We start from the raw sequence: 6,000 nt of genomic DNA on the forward strand, positions 1-6,000 counted from the left end.
GGCCCCCCATCCACTCCCACGTCTCCCCCTGCTCCTCCTGCACGTGGGGGGTGGAGGTGAAGATGTCGCGGGCTGGGTGCTAGCAGGAACAGGCCCACAGAGCGACAGAGCGACAGAGCAAGGGGTGCGGGACAGATGTCAGGGCCGCAGCTTTCCTCAAACCCTGCAAACAAACCCTCCAGAAATCTGCACTCACACACACACACACACACACAAAAACGGCAAGCAAAGATCAGCTGCACTAGAGCAATTTGACAAAATAAAATGCCCTTTTAAGAACATTCTATTAGCCTGCTGGTCCCTCTGTGGATGATTTATTTGGGTTTTGTCTCTGCTAAAACAAAGTTGGTGTCATATCTTCCTTGAAGAGATGAGAGAAAGCTTAGTTCCAGCAGCTCTGGGTGGAAAAAAAAAAAAAAGGGAGAATGTCCAAGTCTCCAGCCGGCACGCCACGGCCGACCTGCAAACCTCAACCCCAGCCACCAAGGATGCGTTAACAAGGAGCCACGGCGGCCTTTGCTCACGGAGCAGTTGGAGCCTGCCAGACACGTGGGCCGTGGGCCGGACACTTGGGTCGCTGGTCTTCCCACAATCCCAGCAGGAGGCTGGCAGGCTCACTGAACAGAGGGCAGCCCCGAGAAGTGAAGCAACTTGCCCAAGGTCACACAGCGGGGAAGAGATGACTCGGGATATAAGCTCAGCCCACGCCCTGATACTCACTGTTCTTGCCTTTTTCTCTTTCCCTCTGGAAACAGTCCACGGGTGGGAATGGGAATCGTCATCAAAGAGAAGCCCAGGGATTAGGGCGGAACAGTAATTAGGAAGGCCGAGGAGGAACCAGGTGGGAAAGAAACCCACCGGAGGGCAATGGAGGTGATCACTGCCCCTTGCCCCCCTTGTCGTGTGTGATCCCAGCTCCCCCTGGGCCGGGCCAACCCGGGAGCCCCGTGACCGTGATTCCCTGCAGCCCGGGGCCTGGTTGGGAACAGGAGAGGGCATGAAGCTGGCAAATGCTGCCTGTGGGAGAGAACCCAGGAGGTCAGGACCCACCGCGAAGTCAGAGTGAAGCAGGGGGCGGGGTGGGGGGGCCAGCACAGGCCTCCCCAGCTGGAGACAGGGTCAGGAGAAGGGTGTGACAGCCACCGGGACAGTGCTCTCAGGTTTCCTTAGGTAGGCCACCCAAGAGTCGAAGGCAGAGCTTCTTGAAGGCAGGGACCATTTATTTCTTTTTATGTTCCCCAAACCTGGAATATGGTAGGTATTCCATGAAGATGTGTTAAGTTATTTGTAGTTGAGAGCTCAGAGCCTTGCTCATTTCCTCATTTCCAGAGGGGTGGGCGGCCCAGACACCCTGACCTGGGGAGTCCGGAGCACGGCCCTGCACTGTCCTCATCTGGAAGACGACATCTCCTGGCTGCACCAGGGCCACCAGCAAACTGGCCTGCCTCTAGGCCTCAGCAGGGTCAGCAGCCATAGCCCCCAGGTGGGCCACTTTCCCCCAGGGGCATGAAACCCTGGCTCCTGGCTCCTGGGGGTTAAGACAATGACAATTTCATTGAAATTGCACACACGTTGCCTTGGAAGGGGGTGTCATGTTAACCCCGGAAAAGAAATAAGTTTGGTTTCCTGTGTGATCTGTGATCCGTTGGTCACGAATGCCTGGAGCAACGCAAGATCAATCAGTGATGCCCGCGGGGGACAAGCAGAGAGCCAGGCTTTGGCCAGCCCTGCATCAGGATGTCCAACTGGAGGGAAGGAAGGGGAAGGCCGCTCTGAAGAGAGGGAGCAGAGGGTGCCCGTGGCCAGCCAGATCCAGCCAGTGACTGAAGGGGGACCCCTGGGTCCCTCCCTGTGTCACGTGTACCCAATATTGCCTTTGCAGAATCCTTTACTATTTAAATTCTTCAGAATTCCTTTTTCCCTCGCCTGAACCCAAATAACAACTCTACCACACACTTCCCTCCGCCTCCCTCACACCCTCAAGACCCCACCGGTACAAGAACACAGGCTGCTGTACACAGGGGTCAAGGTCTGTGGGTGAGAGGACCTCTACGGAAGGAAACAACTTCGAATCTGCCGGATGCCGTGGCTGCTGGGAGTATACTGTCTCCCTCCGGCCCGTGCCCCGTTCACATGTGCCCTCCACTCCGTGGCGTGGAACATCTCCCTCATCTTCCTCAGGTGGCTTCCTGGGAAGCTCAGAGTTCCACCCAAGCTGAGCATGTCACCCGCTTCTCCCTGCCCTCCCCCACCCGGACCTGCCCAGGTGAGGTCCTCACCTGTCTCAACCACCAGGAGCCACTCAAGTCACTGCCCACCTGTGAGGTGCAGGCAGCCTCTACCCTAGAATGCAGAAGTGCAACCGTGTTATTTCTAAATAGCTTCTTCCTGCCTGCCTGCCTGCCTGCCACACTAGCCTGCCACCTCGTCGTAACTCATAATTATTATTATTCCTGAGCATGGGGAAGGTGGCCCAGCTGTGGCCCCTGTCCCAGAATCTGCTCTCTGCACAGAGTACCTGGTTGTACACCGCAATCTCCTGCGGTGCTTTCCATAATGCAGATGCCGGGGCCCCATTCCCAGAGATCCTGAGTTAAGTGGTTGGGATAGAGACACTGCCCAGGTGCTGCTACTGTGAAGTCACAGCAGAGAGCCTCGGCCCACACTGTCGTGACCACTCAAAGCAAGAGACCTGTGGTGGAGAGGGCTATGTGTCTACCAGAACCCACTGCCTCTACCTGGAGGCCATCCAAGCAGATGACCTCTCCCAGTCACCCTTGCAATTGGGCATGGCCAAGTAACGGAATTCTGGCCAACAGAACATGAGTGGAAAAGACATACATGTCTAGCCCTGGTCCATAACAATCTCCTGCGCAGTGCTCTACACCCCCTTTTCACCGTTTGCCAAGATCCCCAGAGATGGTGGAGCTACTGGGTGGGAGGCCTGGGTCCCTGCATCACCCAGGGAAAGCTACCTGTCAACACCCTGTGGGGCTTCATGTGGGAATGAGCATCTGTGCTGTTAAGTGATTGACATTTAGAAGGTTCTCGGTTATAGGATCTAGAATTACTTTTAACTCCTTTCTGGGGTCTGCCCTAGGAGATTGGGCCCAGAATTTCATTGGCTCAATGGGAGGCATTTGGTAATTCCTTGGATGTGTTCAAAGACGACACCTCCAGACCCTCGTCCTGATTCATTGCTCTATTAGTAAGAATTCAGCCACGGAGCATGAGGGCTGGTCTGGACACCTACATTCACCTGACTGGAGTACCTTTCAGATGTTTTCTGAAGACTCAGAGCCCTTCCTACCCATGACCATCCAACCACGATGACACTCCCCTGACTCTCTAGACTCAAGTAGGTTCATGCCCTAGGCCCTTTGCACTCATTGTACCTTCTACTTAGGACGCTCTTACCTATGCTCATCTCATAGCTGCCCCCTCATCCCTCAGGTCTCAGCTCAATGTCACTTCCTCAAGGAGGCCTCTTCTCTTACCTCATCTCAGCTGGTACCCGACCCCCTTATCTCTAGGTCAGCATTCTATTTATTTTCTTTAGGCCACTGATCTCAACTTCTAATTACACATTTATTTGTTTTCTTCCTCACTATCTCTATCTCTCCTAATAAACTAAATGGTCCTCAGGAGGGAGAGGAAAGGGAGAGATCTTTTCCTCTTGTGACAAGCACAGGGCTGAGCACAGAGTAAGGTGGACCATAACTACTTATTAAATGAGGAAATGAATGTCCCAAAGACAGCCTAGAGATTCAGGTTTTGCAATGCCTGTTCCCAGTTCTGGAGCTCCTGATGGAGTTACAAGGTCAAGACCACAGCCAACTCCTCACTGGAGAAGGCACCCAAAGCCTTCAGTCGGGGTTGATAAAGCAGAGGCAGACCCAAAACAGTGCAGTGCACATCTCTGCAGAGTTCATATCACTGGCCAAGTGAGGGGTGCCCCAGGGGCTCTGTAGGGTACAGTCTATGTAGCTAAACAGGCCCCAGCTCCACTTGGGGCCAGGCAGGGCAAGTCGATAATCCCAGACAGATCAGTGTCATGCAGTGCTCTGGAAACCTTTGTTCAACACTTTCCTCAAATAAAATCTTACATGAAAACCCACACATAAACGTGGAGCTGCTTCTACTGAAGTAGAATAATCTGCAAAGCTGGCCCTAGTGGACTTCAGAGATGTTGAGGGTGAGGAGAAGAGGGAAGATAGGCACCATGGACAGGGCACCATTGCCGGTGGGGCTGACATCTTCTCTCACTGCAAGCTGAATTGGGTTTCTGAAGACCCTAACAGGAGACCACCCCTACCCTGGGCACAAGGCAGGAACTGTGAATTCCTTTTCAGACCACTCCCAGACCTGATGTACTCAGCCCTCTCCTCCTCTCCCCAAGCCAGCATCTCCAACCAGAGGGCAAATGCCTGGATGGCCTCCAGCATGTCTTAGCCCACTTTGCTCCTGACTACAGGCTACCTTCAGGTCTGCTCCACGTGGCTCGCGTTCTGGGACCCATGCCTATCTGGAGCATCCTCTTCTCGTGGCAAATAGAAGACGCACACGAGGGTTGGACACTCTGGAAGCTCAGCTCCACCTGCAGTGCCCTCAGCCTCTTTTTCCAAATCCTAGTGCTCTGTCTGCTTCAGTGCCTTCTCCGCCACCACCCAGTTCCTCCTAATATGCTCAGTGCTCCATAAAGATGGCCCACGCCCTCCACCCAGATGACCCCCTCTTGCTCCTCCCATGGACCCTGCCTCCTTTTTAAATTAAAATCCCACCCCGAGGGCAACCTCAGCAGAAACCACTGCCCTGGAGGCAGGCTCTGCTAAACAAAATCCCAGGTCCAGCTGATAGAAACAAGAAAACACAGTTTTCTGCATTGCACAGCACCCAGGGGCGTGTCCAGCGTGCCGATCCCACCCATCCTGACCCTAGTGCCCAAGCCCCAAGAGTCAGTCCTCCCCAGAATGAGGGCTCCAGGACAGGGGAGGGGATGCCGAGAGCTGAGTAGCCACTCAAGAAAATATCAGGTGGGGACATTTCTTCTCGATCTGGGCACAATGGGAGGAGGGGACGGCAGAGGGAGGGACGCACGGGCGTCCCGGGTTCTTAATTTGAAGCTCCAAAAGAAAGAAATAATAGCAACGATAACCATCCCGGGCTGCAGCCACAGCACTTCCCGCCCGAGCAGGCGGCCGAGAAAGTGCTGACGGGGGCGGCTGACGAGCGTGTGCATTGTAATTCACACCACTACGGCATCTCCCGGCCTCATGGATTTCTCATTGAAAAATTATGTGATGTCTTTTTGGAAACCCAATACTGAGTTATTGATATCGTGAAGGCGGCCGGCTCACCACTGCCAGCTTATTAGCTTTATACTTTCTGAAGGACTTTTTTTTCCCCCTCTAATTTTCAACTCCCTTTTTCCCTTTTCAGTTTAAATTGGATCACTGTGCTTGAGTGATGCCTGTGAGTGTGTGTGCCTGGGGGGTGGGCACTCAGCGTCCCTGGGGGCGGGTGCCCTTATAAGCATGTCAAAATGTGTGTGTATATTTGTGTTTTTCTCTGCGGACAAAAGTGAGTGTCGAGCAGGGAGTGCACACACCTCTGTATGCTTAGCTTGTTGCAGGGGCCTCCGACTCCGCATACGGGGGGCAAGCCCATGTGCCAATGTGTGCTTTGTGCGTGCACCTGCATGTGTGCTAGCCGTGTGCATGTTGGGGTGTCTGCAAGTGTAGCTGCAGATGTGTGTACAGGTATGTGTGTAGGGGCACATGTAAGGGCGGAGGTGGTGTGTGGATAGGTATACGTGTGGGCGAGCGGAGAGACATCCTTCTACCCGAGTGGCCACATGGATAGTGGCCGGAGTGTATGTGCAGGTGCGTGTCTGGGGATACATATAGGTGAGGGCGTATGTGGGTGTATGTGTAGGTGTAACTTTACATCTGCGTAGCCATGTAACGGTGGACGAGTCTGTGTGTCTGTCTCCACATCTAC

Source organism: Vulpes vulpes, chromosome 14 (genome assembly GCF_048418805.1).
Source record: "Vulpes vulpes isolate BD-2025 chromosome 14, VulVul3, whole genome shotgun sequence".
NCBI lineage: Eukaryota > Metazoa > Chordata > Mammalia > Carnivora > Canidae > Vulpes > Vulpes vulpes.